Source organism: Callithrix jacchus, chromosome 21, assembly GCF_049354715.1.
Source record: "Callithrix jacchus isolate 240 chromosome 21, calJac240_pri, whole genome shotgun sequence".
In the NCBI taxonomy this organism is placed as follows: Eukaryota; Metazoa; Chordata; class Mammalia; order Primates; family Cebidae; genus Callithrix; species Callithrix jacchus.
This window is the reverse complement of record NC_133522.1, coordinates 44,866,424-44,890,762: the sequence shown is the minus strand read 5'-3', so window position 1 is coordinate 44,890,762 and position 24,339 is coordinate 44,866,424. Positions and strand designations below refer to the sequence as shown.

Below are 24,339 nucleotides of genomic sequence, written 5' to 3'. Positions count from 1 at the left end.
CCAAAGCCCTGAACTGCTCATTCCAGTGAGTGTTCTTGGAATGAGCAGTTCACTCATTCCAAGCACTTGGCCTCTGGATGAGTGAAGCTGTGGCTGTGAGCCGGTGTCCAGGAGCCAGGGGTAGGGTTGGTATACCCAGGACCCCAGGGATGGGGCATGCTGCCTCAGGCACCTGGGCCGGTGGGAGCCCGGCAGCCTCTGGCTCTCTGATGGTCTTTTATTGGTTTGTTGGGACTGTCATGGCGAAGGACCACAGGCTGGAGGTTTAAACAGCAAGAGTTTATTTTTCACAGTTCTGGAAACTCAGCGCCACAAGTTCAAGGTCAAGGCGCCTGCGGGTTTGCTTTCTCCTGAGTCTCCTCTTCAGCTTGCAGAGGGCTCTCCTCTGTGCATCCCGGGGTCTCTGTGTCTTTCTATAAGGACACTAGTCAGAGTGGATTAGGGTCCCCCAAACGGCCTCATCTGAACTTCGTCACCTTTGAAGGCTCTGCCTCCTGTTAATATAGTGACTGTATTTGAGGTCCCGGGAGTTAGGCTTCAGCAAACTAATTTTGTGGGGGACACAACATTGCCCATGACAGGAGGTGAGCCACATGGCATTTGCATAATTTGTGTAACTTTCACCAGCCTCTACAGAACATGTAAACTGTACCTGAAGCATTTTCAAATATGAATATGCCTGTGAGTTACTTTTCTTTGCTGGTTCCTGATTTCTCCCTGGTCACCCACTGGGTTTCCTAACCCCAGCTCCCCCAGACAGGTACATCCCAGCACAGAAGGGTGACACAGAGGCAGCCTGAGAAGATCCTGTCGCCGCCAGGTCACCAAGACCTCTGGACCACAACTGGGTCGCGCTGTTTCCAGTTTGTGAAACTAGGACTTTGGGTAACATCCTGTGAATTGGTTTAGTTTTTATTTTCCTAGAGGATTTTTGAGGCCAGCTTGACTGCTGTCACTGTAAGTGTGGGGTGTGCTTTCCCACAAGAAGCACCCAGAGTCTGTGGGAAGGTGGGGACTTCCCAGTTTGGGGGCCTGCGGTCCCTTCGAGGGAGGCACGGGGACCAGTCATCTGGGTCTTGTCCTCATTAAAGCAAGCACGCTGAAGCTGGGGCTGGACGAGCAGCACTGCATTGCCCCTTCCCCTCAAGGGACTCAGGGCTTTCAAAGGTAGATCCCTTTGATTACCCCACCCCCACGTTAGGGGACTGTCCCTAGCATTTCATTCTGTGGTTTTGCTTCCCAGGCAGTGCTTGTTCTGAGGAACCGATTTGCCCACAGCATCACTTTCGCGTCTAAACGAAACAGGGCTGGAATGGCTCCTGACTGCTCTCCCGCAGGAAACTCGACTGAGTCCCATACAGAGGCCTTCGTAGGCACTAATTATACCCAAGGACTCCATGCTGCGTTTTATATGCAAGTCTTCCCTGCTCTGTTTAACGTCCTAGAAGAAACCTCATAACAAATTAACATTTATATGGGCCCATTAATCTTCAAAGCATTTCACTGACTTGAGTCAATTCCAGTGACCCTCCTGGGCAGTCTGATGCCTTTTAGGACTCCTATTTTTTTCCCTTCTCCTTCTACTTCTTTGTAGATAAAGAAAAAATAAACCAGGAGAAATGGGTTGTGCTCCGTGCGAGCTCCTGCATCAGAGTTGCGGGTGGGTTGGGCTGGGCTGGGCAGCGTTCCAGGCGTCTGGTGTCATGCTCCGACCAACACGTGCCTCCCCTCAAAGCTGCTGTGGAAGGGCTCAAAGCCGCGTTTCATGCCCAGAACCTTTGACTAACTCTGAACAAGCTGCTTTTCATTAAGATGTGTGCACACACACGTCTGCACACGTACGTGCATGCATACATGCGCACATCTCTCTCAAACTGGGAAAGAGGTTTCTGTGTGAGGTGTGGGGAATACAGGGAGCTGGAATTCTCTGCAGAGCCCATGGAAGCTGAGCAGGGTGTGTACGAGCCGCTGGGTCCAGTGTGTTGACCAGGGGCCAGCCCCTTCCCACTTTAGTCCAGCTCAGACGAAAGTCCAGGGCTTGTGTGCATGGAGCCAGGCTGAGTTACAGAGCCTCAGACTTGATTTCCAAACCTGCAATTCCACCCACGTCATCAGTTAATTACATACAGAGCCCCTGTATGTGCAGGGAAGCCCGGGAAACATGTGAGCTGAGTTCTTTCCTTGTGGGTGTAGACGAGGCAGCTGTCTCTCCTTCGAGGGCATGTCCGGCTCCTCGAGGAGTGTGGTGGCGGACGTGGGGTTAGTGCTACCACGGAGTCAAATCTGGATCACGTCCAGAGCAGTTCACTTTGGAAGTTATCGGCTATAAGTTTTAAATTCCATGTTGGTCCCCACTGGCTACCCTTTCAGAGCTACAAATAAAACCTGAAGTCCCCCAAGTGACTGAACAGACCCCCACTTGACCAAGGGGACCCAAGAGAAACCTAAAAGCAGAGTTCCCAGCCATGACCGGTGATCGAACACGCCTCGTCACAGCCCCTCCCTTTTGTGGGTTAGATGACAACTGACCGTCGATCAGGCTAAAAATAGAGACCATGAGACTGACAGCACAAACTCTTTATGGCAATAAGACACCAAATCATGAGCGGGACCTCAGGCCACACCAGGCAAGGGGCGAACCGTGTACCCTGCACTTAGGTAAGAGACTCTGCTCTCACCCCAACAGCATCTTCTTTTCCTCCAGCAGCTAAACACAAATGACCCCCAGATGAGCAAGATTCACATGCCTGCAGCTCGTTCACCCGCAGATGCAGGTCCGCCCCGTTCCACAGTGGTGACTACAGCTTTGATTGGACAAGAGGCTGATTTCAGTCTCCTGGTAAGAGACCACCAACCACAGCCCTGGGTCAGGCTGGGTTACAGAAGCTGCACACTTGTATGCCTTTGAGTCCTTGCCTCACCTTTCGACATGTAGGGACTCAGTGTAGTGCATTTAAATGTGAAGTCTCCACCCCAGAGTGACCATAGGACGCATGTAACATGCATGTTCAGCAGGCACGATCAGGGCTCCCTTTGTGAATATTCATAGCTCCTCCTGGAACCTGCTGAATATGTATGTTTGACCAGCGCAGTTCAGCATGAGGCTCCTGCCCCAACACCTCCTCCTTCCAGGTGCCTGCCAGCTGTTTCTGCCAGAGGCTGTGTCTCCCAGATGGTCAGAACGGCCACCCTGCAGGCTGTAATCCTTTAGGAGAAGTAAAGATCCCCTTTCCAAATGTATAGATCTTGTGTTTTTTTTTCCATTCACATCCTTGAATCTTGTAATGCCCCTGTCCCCACAGAGGTTACACAGAGAATCCTCAGCCTCTCAGGCAGATGGAGCCACGGCTGGAGGGGGAGATGGTGGAGAAGGATCAGGAGACTCACTTCAAGGACTTTCTGGCACCGGTGGTGTAGCCGTGCCCAGATAAAGTACAGGACACCTGGCGCATGAAATTTCATGATTTTTATAGCGTAAGTGTGTTCTAAATATTGCATGGGACATGCTTATCCTGAATTATTCATTGTTTACCTGAAATTCAAATTTAACTAGGTGTCCTGTATTTTTATTTGCTAAATCTGGTGACCCTTCATTGGGGAGACAGTTTTAAACAGACCCAACTTAGAAATCCTTCTCTTCCTGCCAGAAGCGCCAGGGTCTATATATGGGTGCGTGAAACACGAAATTATTGTCACAGGACTGAAGAGTATGAAAGACTTCTAGTAACCACCAGCTGTGGCAGGGACCCGTGCGTGGGGTGTCTTGGCAGGGAGGGAGCTGCCTTAACTTTCAACCTCGGACAGAAAAGCACATGTGTTAGACACAGCAGAAAGCAGGCCTACATGCACGGTTAATAAGGACGATGTATCTGACTGCTGTGGGTTCAGTTGTGTCCCCAAAAGAGACACATTGAAATCTTAACCCCTGGTGCTTCAGCATTTGGCTTGCTTTGGGAATAGGGTCACTGCCAAGGCAGTTATTTGAGATGAAGTCACACTGGTGTCTGGTGGGCCCTTACTCTGATATGACTGGTGATGTCACAAGAAGAGGAGGACAGACACAGAGACATACGCCAGAGGGAGAAGGCCATGTGACAGCCAGCGATGGCTGGAAGCAGTAGAATGTAAAGGCAAGGCAAGGAACAGATTCTTCCTCCCAGTCCTTTGAGAGAACCTACCCTGCCAGGACCTTGCTTTCAGAATTCTGGTTTCTGGAATGGTGAGATAATAAATTCATTGTTTTAAGCCTCCCACTTGTGGTGCTTTGGTATGGCAGCCCCAGGGACTAATGCCGTCGCTGGCACTCTGAGAGTTCTCTGCAATTGATTTCAAGTCCTGAATTCAAAGAGGCTTCAGATCCTGAAGAAAGAGGAGATGCCAGCAGTCTCTGGAGTGGGATCCACAGAGGCAGAGCTCAGGGGGAAAGCCCAGGGAATGAGTGAACCCAGAACCCAAACATAAGGAGAAGATTGGGCCAGACTCAGGACTGGGCCATCTCACACACCCGTCACGGGCTTGGGGACACCAGAACTGCGTTGTCAGATATTCCTGACTTCACGTGTGTGTGTTTGTGTGCGTAGATCAAGGCATAGGACTTCCCTGCTGCACTCAGAAGGACGCTGTGTAGCTAGAGCTATATCATCTATTTGCTACACTCTGAATAATGCCTTCCCCAGTAAGATCATAATCAAATGAGCTTTGGATTGTCATTATGAAGTCTCAAATTAAAACAATTGCTTGAGATACTGTCAGCAAGGCCACTAGATCGGGGCCTTCAGCTGCTGCTGCTGGTCTAGTATTTAGGGAAGAGGTTGCCTCCACCCGCTTAAAACACGTGGCTTGAATGTCCACGCTTTCAGCGCAGGAAGGGCTGGAGTGTCCACGCCCTACTTCCAACCGCATCAGTTGCTGCATGGTCCAAAATGCAAAGTAATTTTAATGTGATCTAAGATGCATACACAAACATTTTTTAAACAAGTATGTTATGCATTGCCTAGAATGACCTGCCATCCACTTCAAGAACAACCAAGGGCTAACTCTATCATTGAGTTAATGCACAAATAATAGCGTGATGAACTTGAGGCCAAAGTTCCTAAGTCAGACAGCGTGGGTTTATCCATCATCTGCCAAGTACAAATCCTAGATGTCGCCAGGTTCTGCTCACTTGGTGTCTTGGCCACTCTGGGCGCTATCTACACAAGGCTTGGTGGCTTTGAGATGGGTTGCAGACAAGATGTATCAGGGGTTGGACTTTTGCTTATAGCTTGGGGTTGGACATCCTCTATCCCTCCATACCGCCTTGGCCCCATCCGCTGTTATCTTTGAAGGAAACTCTTTCCTTGAGGGTCGTTCTGACCAGGCGCGGTGGCTCACGCCTGTAATCCCAGCACTTTAGGAGGCTGAGGCAGGCAGATCACAAGGTCAGGAGTTCAAGACCAGCTTGGCCAATATGGTGGCATCCTGTCTCTGCTAAAAATACAAAAAATTAGCCAGGTGTGATGGTGCGTGTCTGTAATTCCTGCTACTTGGGAGGCTGAGGCAGAAGAATTGCTTGCACCCACGAGACAGAGGTTGTAGTGAGCAGAGATCGCACTACTGCACTCCAGCCTGGGCAACAAAGGGAGACTCTGTCTCCAAAAAAACCCAAAAAGAGTCTGGTTGTTGGTTCTTTGTCTTCAGGTTCTAACCACATGGTTTTGGACGCTCGTTCCTGTGGCTGTGATCCCCCCTGTCCTTGGCTATCGTGCTCTTTTTTTTCTACGTATTTCCTCTACCTGCGCACATCATCTCTTTTAAGAGCTCACCTCCTCCAGGAACCCTCCCTGGAATCACCTTTTTGCCTTCCATTCTCATTGTTTATACAATTCATCTGAGTATATCCTAATTGGATTATCACAGCGTGCTGCTTTGCAATGTGTGTCTGATTTCACCAAAACCCTCTACTGTCTCTAGTCCCGAGTATTCAATGTCATGTGAAGTTCAGTGACGTGCTCCTCCCTCCTCCTCTTGCACTCATGAGCAGGTACTCAGCACTTTCTGCTCCAGCTACATGTGACATGAGGCCACTCATGTTCTTTTTAATTAACCCTCATGATAATCACGTGCATTGCGGAGAAAATTAATGGAGGAAAAATTACAGTCACCTGAAGCAGTTGCACGCCTTATCACCCGGTGTTTGAGCCAATTCCCCCTGTAATTAGATTACATGTGACGCAGCACCAGCTCATTGTGCCGCCCACCAGGGAACTCCAGGTCTATCTGTGAACACCCAGGCCTTCCCGCCGCAGGACAGATGTTGGGTGAGGCTTGCCTCCCACACAAACATCTGCTCTGTTGTTCTGAGCAGTCACGAGAGCCAGCCGGCTTAGACAAGCAGGAGATGAGTTTGGAGCGAGGTGCTTGATCCTGCCAAGTTTCTGAGCACCAGGCTTGGGCCCCTCAAACAGTTGCATGCGTCCTCCATGATCCGGCCAGTGCCTCTGCTTCTGCATTTAGAAACCAGGGTTCACTTCTGGTGGCCTTGAGCCAAAATGAGTCTAAGAACCAGAAGTCTCTCGACGTTGACACAGATAAATTTTGACAAGGAAACATTTTTATTTTTGGCAACCATCTATTTTTTTGTCTTTCCTCGAACACAGGCACGGACAATATGAGAACCGGTATCTGGAAACTGAGACTGCTGTGTGTGTATCGGGCTCCTAGCTCTATCCATGACTGTCTTTGAGGACTTCCTAGGCAACCTGGGTTTTGACCTAGCTGCCTCCTGGTCCAAGAACTTTGCCCTGTGGCCTGGCAGGAGGCCTGGTCCAGCTAGGGACCGTGGGGGCAGCCTGTGGTGGCGGTTGATTTTTTTTTAAGCACATAATAATTTGCAGATGTTGGCAGTTACAGCAAAGCCAGAGCAAAGCTCTAAATGCCAAACCACAAAAATATATCATTTTAACCGTCTGATTCCTGGAAATGAGACAGCGTCATAATAAAACAATTCACAAAGACGAATATGCCTGTTGCCTTTGGGCTGCCTGCTGCTGCCAATTTGGCCATTTATCAATTGTGTTGCTCTACCGGGAAGGAGAGAGATCTCTTTGCCTTCATTTGTGCCACAGGAAGATCACCTGTCTTCCTCAAGTGACAGTGCATCTTTAAAACGTTCCGACTGCACAGAGCTTGTCTTAAAAGTGACGCAATGGCGTTAGTATAGGTTTCCAGTGTCCGTGCCAGGGGCTCTTGCCCGGCTGCTCTGTGTCACAAACTCCTGTGGCAGCCTGGGGAAGCCTATGGACCTGTTCTCAAAATTCAGACTTCAAACGCATGAAATAAAGTATATGTTGAAATATGGCTAACGAAACCTAACACCCTCCCCCCACCCACTGTGGTATGACGGTGTGTGTGCCTCTTTATTAATAGCTTAGGTTATCCAGCCTATAACCACAGTGATTACAAAACAGAGACAAGCACGAAAGCTATCGATGATACCTGCAACAGCTACAGTGCAGTATGAAACGGTGTGTCCACCACGGGCTGCCTTGTTGCCTGTGCTCCTAATGGACGAACAGGTCAATGTGTAGTTAAAGGTCAGGGAAAATAAGAATGGAATTTCTTTCCCATCCAAGTTCACAGACCTCCTGACTTCTCACCCAGGTTAAGACCCTCTGTTCTGCACCACAGTGGTGGCAGCTCCAGGCATTGCTGGCTCCGCCCTGCCCCGGACAAACTCGTATGCAGAGTCCAGCCTGGTCCTGGCAGCTCGGGTGGCCCTCTAGCTCCGGCCATTGCCAGGTCCTGTTTCACCTTTCCTCAACTCTGCTCGTTGAACCAGGCCCTTATGATGAGGCTAAGGAATGTAACCCCTTTCAAACACTCTTACACTGTTGGTGGGAGTGTAAATTAGTTCAGCTATTGTGGAAGATAGTGTGGAGATTCCTCGAAGTCCTAAAGACAGAAATGTAATTCAACTGAGCAATCCCATTTCTGGGTGCATACCCAAAGGGACAGAAATCATTCTGTCATAAAGACACATGCTAGTGAGTGTTCATTGAAACACCATTCATGAAAGCAAAGACGGACTCAACCTAAATTCCCATCGGTGGTAGATTGGATAAAGAAAATGTGGTACATACACACTGTGGAATACTATGCAGCCACAAAAAAGAATGAGATCATGTCTTTTGGAGGGACATGGATGGAGCTGGAGGCCATTATCCTTCACACACTAGCACAGAAACAGAAAACCAAATACCACATGTTCTCATTTAAAAATAGGAGCTAAATAATGAGAACACATGGGCACATAGAGGGGAACAACACACACTGGGGCCTTTCGGTGGGCGGGAGGAGCAACTAATGGGTTTAGGGTTACTACCTGAGTGATGAAATCATCTGCACACCAAACCCCCATGACACAAGTTTACCTGTGTAACAAACTGCACGGGTACCCTTGAACTTAAAAGTTGAAAACAAAGAAATTTAACCCCTTTCCAAGAGTCAAACCCAATGGAGTGCTGAGGTTCTTTTTATGCGGACCTATTCTCATATAACGGGTCCATTCCATTCTAAATATTTTCTCAAAGAAGCAAGACACCAAATAAGGAAATCTGGTTTTCAGTGCAGTGAACTCGTAGCACCTATCTTAGCTCCCTAGGGCTGCCATAACAAATTATTAATAGCACAAGCTAGGAGGCTCAGACAGCGGAGAGGGATTCCTGAACAGTTCTGGAGTCCGGAGTTTGAAACCGATGAGTCAGCAGGGCCATGTTCCCTCTGAAGTTTCTAGGGAGAATTCGTTCGTGGCTCCCCCACAATCTGGTGGCTCCAAGCGTGCCTTGGTGTCCGCAGGCCTGCAGGCGCAACATTCCAGTCTTGTCCCTGACGTCACCTGACATGCTCAGCATCTCCCTGCGTGTCCTCTCTTCTTGTAAGCACCGCAGTCATCGGATGGAGGGCCCATCTCAATCCAGGATGATCTCATCTTGAGATCTTTAAACTCATCACAGCTACAAGAACCCTATTTCAAAAGGTCATATTCACAGGTACTGGGGGTTAGAGCTTAAACATATGCTTTTTGGGGACACAAGCCAGCCTGCTGCAATGCCTGAGTTAGGAAGAGCCTGAAGGAGTGTGGAAACCAGCGGGTGGGAGAAGCTGAAGCTGGCCTAATCTAGTCCCAAACCTGGGGTTCCATCAGAATGACACAACCTTGCTTTCCAGAGAATCTGCACTGTGCCTATGGCTCCCTCTAAGTCGTCTCAGCGAATTCCCACAACCACATGTGGACAGCACAGGGCTGTTGTATTTTTTTTTTTTTTAGAGACAGAGTCCCACTCTGTCTCCCAGGCTAGAGTACAGTGGCATGATCTCGGCTCACTGCAACCTCCAACTCCCTGCTTTAAGCGATTCTCTTGCCTCAGCCTCCCGAATAGCTAGGATTACTGGCAACTGCCACAACACCCGGCTAAATTTTTTGTATTTTTAGTAGAGACACGGTTTCTCCGTGTTGGCCAGGCTGGTCTCAAACGCCCGACCTCATGTGATCCACCTGCCTCAGCCTCCCAAAGTGCTGGGATTATAGGCATGACCCACAGTGCCTGGCCACGGCTGTTGTGTTTGAATGCAGACAGCCTCGTGCGCAGTGCTCCCGTGAGCTGCCTATCAATGGCCTTCCCGCCTCATCCAGGAAGCTAGCCCAAAAGAACAGGTGGCTATTTAGATGTAAAATAATTAAAGTTGCCAGGCGCAGTGGCTCATGCCTGTAATCCTAGCATTTTGGGAAGCCAAGGTGGTGGATTGCCTGAACTCAGGATTTTGAGAGCAGCCTGGGAAACATGGCAAAACCCTGTCTCTGTTAAAAATACAAAAAACTGGCCAGGCACGGTGGCTCACACCTGTAATCCCAGCACTTTGGGAGGCCCAGACTGGCAGATCATGTGGTCAGGAGATCCAGATCATCCTGTCCAATGCAGTGAAACCCCGTCTCTACTAGAAATACAAAAAATTAGTCGGTGTGGTGGCAGGTGCCTGTAATCCCAGCTACTCGGGAGGCCGAGGCAGGAGAATTGCTTGAACCTGGGAGATGGAGGTTGCAGTGAGCTGAGATCTGTCCCCCTCCAGCCTGGGGGACAGAGTGAGACTTCATCTTCAAACAAACAAACAAACAAACAAACAAACAAACAAACAACAAACAAACATACAAAAAATTAGGGGGAGTAGCCTGTAGTCCCAGCTACTCAGGAGGCTGAGGGATGAGAACCGCTTAAACCCAAGAGGTGAAGGTTTCAGTGAGCCAAAATGGTGCCACTGCACTCCTGCCTGGAGTGAGCAAGACTCTGTCTCTAAAATAAAAGAAATAAAATAAAATAAAATATTAAATAAAATTTAAAATCCAGTTCCTCCATTGCCATTGCGGTGAGTGGCCACCGTTAGCATAGCACAGTTAGGGAGCTTCACCAACTTTGGCACAGGCAGTTCCACTGGGAGGCACCGTCTAGACTAGTGTTCACGTGTATCGTATGATTACACCTGCGTTGACTGCAGAACAGCTAATCAGAATCCTCAGTTAACTCAACTTTTTTTTTTTCAGACAAACAATTTTGCGGAGAAAGAAGCAAAGGAAAGGTAGACAAGTGGACAGAGGACTTTAGAAAATGCACCACATTCCAATGAGCGTCAGGGAGCCTCCGACTGTAGCACCATCTCGGGGTCTTGCGGGGTTGCCATAGAAATGTGACCCCTAAGTACTGACCCCCACATTCGAACAAGCAAGAGAAAATCATATCCACTCTGCTACGGCACTTACCAAGGTGAGAAGATAGACTGCTGCTTTCTCCACTGATGTGCAGAGATTGCAATGGCTTCGTGAATCAGATGGGAAAATGAGTTGATACGCCTCCTTTTTTGAGCATTTTACTTGATTTTTAACTGTGTTCAAAGATTGGGGGGATGGGTAATTGCTGGCCATTGAACCCCAATTCCTTCATTTCTTCATGGTTGGGGGATTTCTTGAACTTGGATCTGTTTTTTATAATGATGCTAGTGAAAAAAAAATTCCAAAGGGAGGTGACTCTTTCACGTTCCAACCACGACAGCCTTTGCGGGGCTCATTAGTGAAGGGGCACTGGGGAAGCTGGCTGGGTACACCTGGTTCCTAAACAGGGAGCTGCTGGAAGAATGGGGTGCAGAGAGGGGCTACAGAAGACACCAGTGGGCTGAGGGGTTCACTGTGGCTGGCATGCACTGAAAGGAGAGATGGAGTTGGCTCTGTTCCAGGGTTGCTCACACTTGTGACTGGGGCTGGGGCTTGGCAGGTACACAGGGTTACTCCCATAACCTGTGTCCTTTTAGGCAGGGCGGGTTCAAGCTGTAGGCAAGTCTCGGAAGCCATGGTAATCACCTCTGTGCATACTTTGGTCCAGACAAGAATCACACTCTGTGTTCTTGCTGACAGCTGGGGAAACTGAGGAAGCCTCTGATGAAGGTCCAGAACACACCTGCGGGAAAGCGTGGGAGTCACGGGATGAAAGTGCACTGAAGTCCATCCCTGGGCTGCTGCCCTCAGGGGCTCTGGAGCCACAAGGCAGCTGGGGGCTTCGGGGCCACTCTAAGTACCCTCCTCCTGCCCCTTGTACCTTGGGTCCCCTGGTTGGCTTTCTCACAGAGAAGTTGCGGCTTTAGAATTTATACTGTGGTATAATCCAAACTGCAATGGCAGGTGGCCTTTTCTTAAGAGAGGGCCAATGTATGGTCCCATCTCTCCTGTGAAGGTCTGGGGACCCCAGGGGTGTCTGAGGACATCCTTCTCTACCTGGTCATCCTTACTTGTTTGTGAAAGAGTGGCTCAGATGCCTCTCTGTCGAGTTGTATGGTTTTCCTGAAAACGTGGGGACGTGCCCAGGTCACTCAGCATGACTGGTTCCTCTAACCTGTCCTGGCAGAGACCATTGGCGGCTGAGTGTATGTGTGTGGGAGATGGGGATGTGCTCTCAGATTCCTTCTGAAAACGCCTCCACATTCCAAGAAGTCCTGGAAAGTCTTTAGGGAAGAAGAGGCAGCAATGAACAAAGATGAGATTTGCCAAAATGCCAATAAACCCCCGAAGAGTGGCACCATAGGGAGGGGAGAGAGGCAGGAGCCCTGAACTTATACAACTGCCCCCTACACCCACCCAGATCAGCTGGTCCTCTGAGGCCACCTGGGCAAATCCAAAAACAGAGCCTGGGATGGGTGGGGAAATGCTTTCTTCAGCCTCCTGGGGGCTCAATGCAGGCAGCTGTGTCCCCCGACCCAGTGGGGCACCTTCCATCACCCAGGTGCCCAGACACAGGGACAACGGGCCTAGGCACCCGTCCGTGCCCTTGGACAAGGCCTGAGTATCCTTACCCACGCACGTCTGGCACTCAGTATGGTTCCCTGCACCAAGTTGTGTCCATGTCCCTCCCACAGGCTGAGCCTGGGATGTGCTTGTCTAAATCCATCAGGAAAAGTCCACGGGTCACCTTGCTTATGCATTTTCAGAGAGGCTCTGCTTAAGCCCACCAGGAAACAGAAAAAAAAAAAAGGCATTTGATTTTAGATTCTCCTTTAATTGTTTTGCTTTTTTTTTTTTCTTTAGATGGAGTATCACTCTGTTGCTCAGGCTGGAGTATAATGGAGCAATCTTGGCTCACTGCAACCTCTGCCTCCCAGGTTCAAGCAATTCTCCTGCCTCAGCCTCCTGAGTAGCTGGGATTACAGGTGCATGCCACTAGGCCCGGATAATTTTTTTTTTTTTTTTGTATTTTTAGTAGAGATGGGGTTTCACCATGTTGGTCAGGCTAGTCTTGAACTCCTGACCTCATGATCCACCTGCCTCAGCCTCCCAAAGTGCTGGGATTACAGGCATGAGCCACTGTGCCTGGCCTTTAATTGCTTTTCTATTCTTTCGGGGGCTGTGGCTTCAGTAACTTAGGGATCTGTGAATGTTCACTGGGGATGCTGGGGTGAGGAGGTGGGAGGAACAGGCTCTCTTTTAATCTATGAAGGCTCCCTTAGGGGGCGAAACGTTTTTCTTTATCGTGGCTAATTGCCAAGGGTAAGGACACTTGCCACAGTTAGCTGAAGGAATGTGGTGAGGGAACAGGAAAGAATAAAGAGCTGATTGCAAAGGGTGGCAAGTGGATTACCTGAGGCCCACTGGGGCTTGCTCCCAGGGGTGGGGAGATAGTGCCCCGAGAATGGCCCCAGGGGAGGCTAGCCTTCTGGTTATGACATGCAGTTCTGAAAAGATAGTTATGCTGTAGTGCTGCTTACATTTATTTCAAGAACTTGTCAACCTGCTCACTCACTGACCATGGGGTCAGGGTCACTGCAGACTTAAATAATAGGTCTTTTTTTTTTTGCAAGAAACTTCGTTATCAGTCACATATATGGTCCTACCTACTTCTCTTCCTGGTTTACTTTGGTTTTGCTGCCAGTGCACCCGTTGGTAGCTGGGATGGTTTCACCACGGAAAGAGGTCAACGGGTGGTCCTGGGAGAGGTGGCTGTGTCTTGTGGGCACCACATCCCCCAGAGGGAGCTGTCACTGGTGACAGGCATGCTGCATGAAGAAGTCGATGCTAGCTCACAAGTGTTAGTATTCACTCAACTCATCTGAGAAACGTTCAGACATGCAGATCATCTGTGAATCAAGATCAGGAGATACTATCTCACACCAGTCAGAATGGCTAAAATGACAGATGCTAGTGAGGCTGGGGAGAAAGGGGAAGGCTTATACACTGTTGGTGGAAGGGTAAATTAGTCCAGCCACTGAGGAAAGCAGCTTGGGGATTACTCAAAGAACTTGACATGGGTGAACTGGACATGGGTACTAGGCTTAGTACCTGGGGGATGAAATCATGTGTACAACAAATCCCGACACAAGTTTTCCTATGTAACAAACCTGCTCATGCACCACTGAACTTAAAAGTTAAATAAAAAATAAAACAAAACAAAACCCATGTTTTCCAATTTTTTAAAAAGAGAAGAGAGTATAATGGGATTGTTTGTAACACAAAGGATGAATGCTTGAGGGCATGGGTACCCCATTTTTCATGCTGTGATTATTATGCATTGTGTGCCAATACCAAAACATCTCATGTACCCCCTGAATATATATATATACACACACACACACACACACACCATGTACCTGCAAAAATTAAAAATAAAAAAAAATTTAGAAAAGAACATAAGACAGAGTTATTTGACCCAGCAATCCCATGACTGGCTATATACCCAAAGAAAATAAATAATTCTGCCAAAAAGACACACACTCATACGTTCATCACAGCACTATTCACAATATAACAAAGGCAGGGACTCAACCTAGGTGCCTCTCCTTGGTAGACTGGATAAAGAAAATGTGGTACACACCATGGTACACTACACGGCAATAAAAAACAGCAAATACAAATACACACCGTGGAATACTATACAGCAATAAAAAGGAACAATTATTTTATTTTATTATTATTTTTTTAAATTTTTTTTTCGAGACAGAGTTTCGCTCTTGTTACCCAGGCTGGAGTGCAATGCACGATCTCGGCTCACCGCAACCTCTGCCTCCTGGGTTCAGGCAATTCTCCTGCCTCAGCCTCCTGAGTAGCTGGGATTACAGGCACGCGCCACCATGCCCAGCTAATTTTTTGTATTTTTAGTAGAGACGGGGTTTCACCATGTTGACCAGGATGGTCTCGATCTCTCGACCTCGTGATCCACCCGTCTCGGCCTCCCAAAGTGCTGGGATTACAGGTGTGAGCCAGCGCGCCCGGCTTTTTTTTTTGCAGCTACATGAATGTAGCTGGAGGCCATTTTCCTAAGGAAATGAAATGTAGGAACAGAGAACCAAATACCACACACTCTTACTTATAAGTGGGAGCCAAACATTGGGTGTTCGTGGACCTAAAAATGGCAACAAGGGATACTAGGCACTCCAAAGGAAGAGAGGGAGGGAGGGGAACAAGGGCTGAAGAATTAACTGCTGGGTACTGTGCTCACCGTCTGGGTGACAGAATCATTCCCAGCCTCACTCTTGGCATCATGCAACGTATCTGTGTAACAAACCTGAACGTGTAAGCCCTGAATCTAAAATAAATTTGAAATTATTTTTTAAAATGGAGATTTCTGGCTCTGTCCCAAGGAATCTGGTTTGGCAGGCCTAGGAACATGCATTCTAAAGAGCACCTGCAGGGGAACTCCAGGGTGGGGACCCCTGCTGAGGGTCAGGAAAGCAAGCTTCCTCCATGTGACACTGTCCTGGAGAGGGCACAGTAGCCCTCCTGTGGTTTTGACGTGAAGTGCCAGTATTTCAGTTTTTCTCAAAACGGGATCTGTCCTGATAAATGTTCTACCCGGAGAACATTCTTTTAAGGGCTAAAGGAAATGCAAAGGCCTAAATACACGGCATGTGCCCCTGCTACTCTTGACTGCCACGGTCCCCACAGAAGCATGCACTTTCATCAGACGGGGAGGAGTTCCTCTGGCTTGGTTCCTTGAACCACTGTTTACAGAGCACTCCCAATGACCAGACACCGGTGACAAAAGGGTGAGTGAGACTGGACCCCAAGCCTGCTTCATGGAGCCCACTTTCCACGGAATGGGATCGTTATCTTGAAACGCTGGTTGTTTTGCTTTCTTTTGCTGCACTTCTTGCCCGTCTCTTCAACTGAGGCACCCATGTCTTGCAGAAAAAGGAACACTTAACATTGACTTTGACTCACAGTTTATGGTCTTGAAGGTGGGACTTTTGGTGGCAAGGCAATGCTTTCAGTGCCCAAGCAAAGAACCTGGCTCTCAGGAACTGTAAATATTAAACCAACATGGAATGAGTCTGAAACGAAGTTATGAAGGCTGTCTTTGTAGCCCTTAAAACTGACCCCACTTTTTGAAACCAATCCAGACCTGACGCCGGTACTGTCCCTCAGAAAGATCAAGGCTAGGATGTCACCTTTAATTGACGTCATGGTGGCTTCATCCCTCTTCACTGCCTCTATAGAACATTCTAGCATGCAGGCACCCTCCAGTCTAACGTGGATAACTCTGGGGATAAACACATCTGTTGTTCACAGACTCAGAACTGTGGTCATTTCTTAACTGTAAAGTGAAAGCCGTGGCCTTGGTTCGGGTCAGCCCCATCCTGTGGAATGGAACACCCTGCAGGGATGAAGGAGAGGCCCATCCCAGCTCCCTGGAAGCCCCAATCTGCTGAGGAGGCAGCATAGGGGTGGGTAGGGCTGGCAACATGCTTACCCTCCCCCAAGTGTGGATGCAGCACCTGCCGGTCTGAGAGTCTCATGCTCACCCTAACTCAGACCCACCACAACCCACCTCTGAGCAGTTCTTTATGCCAGTTCCTTTACCTGGAGAGCCCTTCCAGCCGTCTCCACGTGCACGAATCCCACGTGTTCATCAAGGTCTAGCTGAGACACCTCCGTAACACTTTCCCGATCCCATCTTCGAACCCCCACTGCACTGCTGGCATGCCTGCGCTGTTTTCAGGTTGGGGTTGCCATGTGATTCTCCTACTTCACTCTTGGGAGGGAATTTCGATGGACTCCTCTGTTACCCCAGAGCATCTGAGTCTGACCCTGAGCTGGGGAAAATGCCCAATAAAAGGACTCACCTGTGTTCCTGCAGTTGCCTTAGACTCAGCCTCACACGACGCTGTCTTAGACTGCAGGGCCGGGAGCAGAGCGTAGGGAGTCCGCGGTCAACTGTGCTGGCTTAAACCGGGCTGCTCACATCGTGCTACGGTGAGAGAAGCAAAAACTCCCCTTCACATTGTGAACTGCCCACATTACCACGGGGAAAGACAGGCAACAGTGTTCCTAAAAGCTTCCATTTTCCAAGTGCTCCCAGTGCAGAAGGCAGTTTATAAAAACGATATAATTTGACCTCACATTAGCCCTACAATGCTCATCTATTCATCACCACCGTTTTACAGTTAAGAAAACCAAGGTTTGGGAAGGTCACACGTCTTGCCCGAGGTCTCGTTGCTCGTCAGGCTCAAGGCCAGAGTCTCAACCTAGGTCCTGCTTCCCAAACCCATGCTTGACCTTAAACACCCTAAAACCACCCGGTTAAAAACAGCAGTCATACAGTTTATGTGAAAAATGTATCAAATGGGTTTTCTTTCATTATCTCATGTGAAAGAAGAGGGAGATTTTAGAAATTACTTTATATATTTGTAATAGAAAGAAGTCTCGTTCAAATCCCTGCTTCCCATCTGGCTGCTCATTGGAATTGCCTGGAGAGCTGGTTCAAACCAGACTCCGATCCGCAGATCCGGGATGACCTCTACTTCCAAGTGATTGCCACGGGCTGCCAGATTTGGGACCCCCAGTTCAGGTTGTTGTTTGGCCCAGACAGCCGACATAACCAAGCTGAGGCTTTATTCTCTTTAGGGGACCACTAGCTGAGGGCTCCGTGGACCGCTGGGACTTGAGACCCTTCTCATCTTCCCCAAGAGTCAGTGGGATGGGGCTGCCGTCTCAGAGCTGACTCCAACATGCCTGGCTTCTGGAAATGTGCCTGGCTTAAGGCTGAACTGAAGGTAGGTCCCTCTTCCCTCCCCACATCCTTTATTTCTCTTACTTGAAAACACATTCTGGGGGGTCGTCTATTAAATGCTTCCTTCCTCTCTTCTTCCTGGGTGGGGTAAATGTACGTGGGAAAGAGAATTCTAGAGCAGGAGTAAGGAAGCCTGGATTTGCTGATTCATCTGGATGTACAGCAGGCCGGAGGTACCCTGGATGTACCCAGGACTAAAGATCCCTGGATGTGCACTTGATTTAAGGAAACTTGCCCCTTTGCATCGTTCTCATGGTTTACATGGCCTTGAAAAAGCAGATTTGAGCATTCTGTTTCTTACTGTGTAAATGGCACCGCCCACCCTGCCTAACTCACTGGGTTCCTTGACACCAGAGAACCATGAAAGTGCTTTGAAAAATATGAGGCCTAATGGAACGGAAGGTGGGATTGGGAGCCACGTGGCTGAACGGAGCTGGCATGGGCTTGGAGTCACAGGTGGGGTGACCTGGCCCTCTGGTTTGCCTGGGACAGTCATTGTTCACACTAGTGACCATTCAGCTCTCAAAACTGAAAAGGATGCGTCTAACTCACTTATAAACCCAGTCCTTGGCATCCTAGTCTAATCTCGTTACATCTTGGTTTCCTACTCTGAAATACGCAGGTCCTATGCGTGCATTTAGAGACAGACTGTGAGTGTCAGAAGAGACTCCAGTGGAGAGCTCTTTGTAAAGTGGAAATGAAAATCACACAGAGGGTGTTGTCATTATCATGAAGTCCTGGTGATGTGAACCAGTAAGCCGTATTTTGTGGGCACTCTAGAATCCAGTTCTTTACCAAGGTCTGTCCCTTCCCTCTTTGGGACTCCTTTTTCCTCTGGCTGAAGAGGCCACTTGCTGTCTTTCCCTGGGTCCCAGTCAGCTTTTCTGAGAAACAGAAGAATTGGAGTCTGAATTTCCAAGATGCCTCCCAGTGGTCACGTTCTGTGGTTTCATGATCCTGAAGAACGTTTGGCCTGCTGGTATTGGCTGGTTGTTTTCTTAAGAACAAAGAAAGCCAGACAAACTAAACATGAAATACAACCCCAGCAATGGATTACACGGGCTTTGAAAGAGGCATTAAGCAAGAATGGTTATGTCTAATATTGGGCCTTCTGGCCTTCCCAGGGCCTGGGATCTGGCATCAGATGTCTGAACTTGATATACACCTGCAGGTACAGTTACGGCTGTTAATCTGCCAAGCTCTGTTGTTCAAGCTGGCTGTTGGAAAGCATTCAATAAATTTCTTTCAGAAGCCATGTGTTATATGATTCGTTGTTTCCCCAAACAATATTACTGATATTTCAATTTAACTGACTTCAGTTCCTTGGTCTTGTGCAGAGGGCTTTTTGTTTGGATTTGCTTTGCTTTTGTAGCATTTCCATGCAATCCCTGGTGATGTCTCCCAGCAGTTACATTACTGTTATATTAAGTATTGGGGGGATGTCTTGGGTTTCTTCCTTGTATTGTATAATGCAATTATTGAAGGGACGTCTAGCTAGAAGATTTACAGATGGGATCTGAGGGTTCAGGCTTCTCAGAACTTTGGCCCCAGGAAAAAAAAATAGAAAAGAGAGAGAGAGAGATTGAGAGACAGAGAGAGAAATTGAGAGACAGAGACAGAGACAGAGAGAGAGAAAGAGAGAGGAAGATTGACTCCTTAGCTCTTTAATCCCAGGCTAATGAACCTTGGTCAGCAGTGCCAGTCCAGGCTGGCATCCAGGTGAGGGTGGGCTGAAGACCCAGGCAGGTGGTCCCACTCCTGGCCATTCCTGAGAGCCCAGGCTCTGCCCTTCAGAGAGGACCAGTCACCCTGGGTTCCCGGAAGACCCACACAAAAGGCTGGGCAGGAGTCCAGTGGTCAGATTGTTTTTGTTTCCCATCTGCATGGCTGCCTAGCTTGTGACTGACCCAGTGTAGCTGCAAATCCATACCAGTTCTCCCCATCTGGCGAGATGAAGTCATTGTTGAGTCTGCTTTGCAAAATACAACAGAACAGACAGACCTGCAGGGGCCTCTTTTTTTGATATGGCTTCTGCCTTGATTGGTAGTTCTTTGGTGCTTTATCCCATGACCAGTCTTGACCCTCACATCACAAATGGAGCCCACACATCAGGCCTCCTCTGAAAGTCGATGTGTTCATTCACTTGTTCTTTCATGCATCTGTTCATAGATGTCCACTGTGGTAATTTGGCCTCTTAAATTCTAGGCTGCATCAAACCCAATCTGCTGGTCATGGGAAGCCCAGTTCCTCTGAATTCCTGCTTTGGCTGAGTTGCTTCTATTCAGGGACCATCTCATCACCTGCACACGTGCACAATCCTCATTTCTTTCTGTGTCTACTGAGACATGGAGGACCGGGTCCCTCCATTATAAATATACTCATACAAAGCATTGTGTGTGTGTGATTTGCAGCTACACTGGGTCAGTCACAAGCTAGGCAGCCATGCAGATGGGAAACAAAAACAATCTGACCACTGGACTCCTGCCCAGCCTTTTGTGTGGGTCTTCCGGGAACCCAGGGTGACTGGTCCTCTCTGAAGGGCAGAGCCTGGGCTCTCAGGAATGGCCAGGAGTGGGACCACCTGCCTGGGTCTTCAGCCCACCCTCACCTGGATGCCAGCCTGGACTGGCACTGCTGCCCAAGGTTCATTAGCCCGGGATTAAAGAGCTAAGGAGTCAATCTTCCTCTCTCTTTCTCTCTCTCTGTCTCTGTCTCTGTCTCTCAATTTCTCTCTCTGTCTCTCAATCTCTCTCTCTCTCTTTTCTATTTTTTTTTCCTGGGGCCAAAGTTCTGAGAAGCCTGAACCCTCAGATCCCATCTGTAAATCTTCTAGCTAGACGTCCCTTCAATAATTGCATTTCGGCAGTGGCTTAGGGAGCTGGGGTATTTGTGATGCAACAACACCAGCAACTTTGGGAAATACATTTGTGTGCCAAAAGCATCCTTCACGGGCCGTTTGCTGGGTCCCAGCTTCCCATGTCCCTTCGTTGTTTTCAGCTCTCCTCCCCCTCGTCTCTCCTTCTCTCTACTGTGCTCTTTCCTTCCCTCAAATTCTGTTTTTTTCTTTTTCTGTTTGTTTTGTTTCATTTTTTGAGACAGGGTCTCACTCTGTTGCCCAGGTTGGAGTGCAGTGGTTTGATCATGGCTCACTGCAGCCCTGAACTCCTGGGGCTCACATGATCCTCCCACCTCAGCCTCCCAAGTAGCTGAGACCACAGGTGCTCACCACCGTGCCCAGCTAATTTTTGTATCTTTCTGTATAAATGGGATTTTGTCATGTTGCCCAGGCTGATCTTGAACTCCTGGGCTCAAGTGATCCTTCCACCTAGCCCTTTCAACATGCTGTGATTCACAGGCACGAGCCACTATGCTGGGCCCCTTCCGCAAATTTGTAAGATAATTCCTAGTGTCACAATTCAGCAATTTCTTTCACACTGATCCGTGTCTTCATATTCTTACTTTCCACCCCAAGCAGCCGTATTAAGATATGTTGCTAAGTAGCAACAGGTGCTTCCCTAAAAGGTATTCTAATATCAAGGTGATATATATTTAGAAATGCACAAGATGGGTTAGCAGTAAGATGGGAATTTAAAGGCATAGATATTTATCTGGCTAATATTTGTCAAGCATCCACTCTTAGGGGTAGGAAGATGACCAGGCCCACATTCTGTGCTCAAGGTGCTCTCCTTCTCATAAGAGAGACAGCGCTGGATGGTGGGACTAACGTGTATCAGATGTGCCAAGAGGGGGATGGAGTGGGGGCATCCGAAGTTCCAGTCGGGTGTCAGGGAAAGCTCTGTTAGAGGAAAGAGCCTTGTGCTAGACCTAACAGAGATTGCAAACATAGAAACGGAGAGTAGGGAAGGGAGAGGGCCCCCAGGTGGGGTTCATGGTCATCCCAGGCTTGGAGGCAATACCTAGACCGATACCAGAAGGGAGTGGATTCTGGGAATGGAAAGAATAGAGACATTTGCAGCTTCTGGTCCAGCATGTAAGGAACTTGGACGTCATTCCTCCCATCCACACAGTAAGAAAAGAGCTTGACAAACCCCAAAACAGCAAATCTTAGATCTGTCAGGGAGAAGAGGTCACAGGGCAAACCTCTGCCCCCCAGATTGGAGAGGCAGACAGGTAAATGCAGAAAAATCACAACTCATGGGAGCAGAAACCTCTGTGGGAAGCAGTACTGGGTTCCGATTACCCAGTGCAACATATCTGGTTTTGAATAAAAAATTACAAGGGGTACTAAAAGACAAAAAAATGAGTTAGAAGAGAAAGAGCAAGCATCGAATTTGACTCAGATGTGGCAGAGAAGTTGGGGAGTTTCAAATAACCATCATTACTGGGCTAAGGGCTCTAATGGATAAAGTGAAAGGGGTGGGAAGACCTGGAGACAAGGCTGGGACCCTGCGGAGGGGCATGAGTGCAGGTGTGCGGGAACACACCCATTCCTGCCTCACAACTCTGGGGAGGCTGTGTTCACCGTTCCTAGCAGGGCAACCTCCTCTTCTCTGTCCTCACACACTGTCTGAGGCTGGCTGTGTCTGAGCCCTTCTAAGCCACTGATTTCTCTCTGGGTTTCTCTCCCAGCAGCCCCAACACCCACGTTAACAAGGACAACACCACCAACCATGTTGCAAGGGCCTGCTGGGCTTGCCTTTTTGTAAGGGCAGGATTCAGCTGGAGTCAGCTTCCTGGAGTTAAGGGCAGGAAAGGGGGCTTGGTGATTACAGCATGACAAAAACAATGACTTTTAATTGTTTTAGCAGACAGATGTGAGAACAGATCATCCTTCCTTCTTCCTTCCTTCCTTCAATCATTTAGCATTTACTGACAGGCTATGCTGCCTTAAGCTGCTCACGTTTTTTTTTTTTTTTTTGAGACAGAGTCTTGCTCTGTCACTCAGGCTGGGGTGCAGCGGCATGATCTTGGCTCATTGCAACCTCTGCCTCTTGGGTTCAGGTGATTCTCCTGTCTCAGTGTCCCGAGTAGCTGGGACTACAGGCATGTGCCATCATGCTTGGCTAATTTTTTGTATTTTTAGTAGAGATGGGATTTCACTGTGTTAGCCAGGATGGTCTCGATCTCCTGACCCTGTGATCCACCCATTTCAGCCTCCCAAAGTGCTGGGATTACAGGTGTGAGCCATTGCACCCAGTCAAGCTGCTCACTCTTATAGCCTGTTAATAAAGGCAATATTAGGAAGATGGTGGCTGGGCCCATAATGGGGTGTAGATGGGTGTTGTGGGGAAATTAGAGGGCTCAGTGGGAAGAGGGGTCAGGTGGGCCTTGGGCAGGGCGACCAAGGGCAGGCCTTGCAGGAAGGCTGGTTCTCTCTTCTTGGAGGGGATGTTGGTTTTGCCTTCCCTGACCTCTTCCCTCCTTTCTGATGTCAGACCTTGCCACCTGTGACCACGGGGGTAGGTGGCATAAGCTAATTGGCCATTGTCAGTGATGTGGATTCAGGCACAGTGACACCACCAGACACAAGGCAAAGCAATCAGCAGCCAAGCTTGCAATTTCTCAGGTTCTCTCTGCTTCAACCTTCTGCTCCAACATTACAATGTAGGATTCAATAGAATCCTAATCCTTGGAGTGGGAGCTTTTCAAATCCAGCCCACAAACACTTCTGCATGCCCACCACCCTGCATGAGGCAGTGGGCTGGGTCCTTATGCATGAGGCTTTGGTCATCTACAAAAAAGTGAAGGGGGTGCTTGACATTGCTATAATCTCCATTAGACATAAGAGTTCAATTTCCATTAGGAGAAAGTTAGAGTTACAACAAACACGCACTTGCAAAGGTGTAGGCCCAGACCCTGACACATACAATGTTCTCAAAGGGTGATGAATGTCAGCACCGTGAGGTGGACCCACAGTGTGGGCATCACAGGGTGGGGCTGGGTGGGGGCTTCAGGTAGAGAGACTGCATGATGAGCTCAGAAAGCAGCCGTGGGTTCAGTGTGCAGACAAGCCCATGTAGCAGGTGCAGGAGGCTTCACTCCATTGATTTATAAAGTAAGGACACTCCTTGGGCAGGACAGAGTCTTTGAGATTTAACACGGTTTCTTAATTTCTGTTTGCAGACAGGCCCAGGCTGATCTGGATTTTGCTTTACCCAATCCAGAACAAAACAGTGGCAAAATTGTTAAGAGGAATGAATCAGAAATTGGCAGAATTAGATGACACAAAAATCCAAGATCAAAGCTTTGATGCTCTTACCCTTTGGTTGATTCTCCAAGAGAGAGGCACAGAAGACATTAGTGCGCATGATTTAAGAGAAAAATGTTCTGAAACTGACATGGCCTCTTTTGTTGCAGCAGAATGAACTTCTCAGCGCCCTCGTCCATCACCAGCCCTAAATGGGAGCTTCCAAGCCTGGACACAGGGCCTGTTTGTGGAAGTCTGTGCTCAGGCTTTGTCTTGCTGTCCCTGTCTGCGTGAATGGAGGTCAAGGCTGACGCTGTATGAAGCCTGCTCTGCGAAGACACCCAGGAGAGCCTTACCTGGTCTCCCAGGAAGTGATAGGAGTTTAGAATGGAGGAGAAGGTGCTAGTGTGCTTCCTTTTTAGTTTTGAAGAAGCTCTGTGGCTTGTGCACTGGTCTGGATCTCGGCCCCGGGCTGCCCAGGGCTGCTGTGGGCTGCTGTCATTGGCTGTCTGACCTCCCACAGGTCATGGGATTTTCTTAAACCTCAGTGCAATCATCAACCAAAGGGATAGTGACTGTGGCCCTAGCCTGTGTCGTTGGGTTTTTACTGGA

The 24,339-nt window shown here is 48.7% G+C and overlaps 1 long non-coding RNA gene across 1 annotated transcript; it reads left to right on the top strand.

Moving 5' to 3' along the window:
- The first annotated feature begins 15,493 nt into the window (after positions 1–15,493).
- LOC103789657 (uncharacterized) lies at positions 15,494–18,834 on the top strand. The gene is made up of 3 exons (XR_615870.4): positions 15,494–15,555; positions 15,698–15,812; positions 17,414–18,834. It is a non-coding gene; the product is annotated as an uncharacterized LOC103789657 (long non-coding RNA).
- The last annotated feature ends 5,505 nt before the right edge of the window (positions 18,835–24,339 follow it).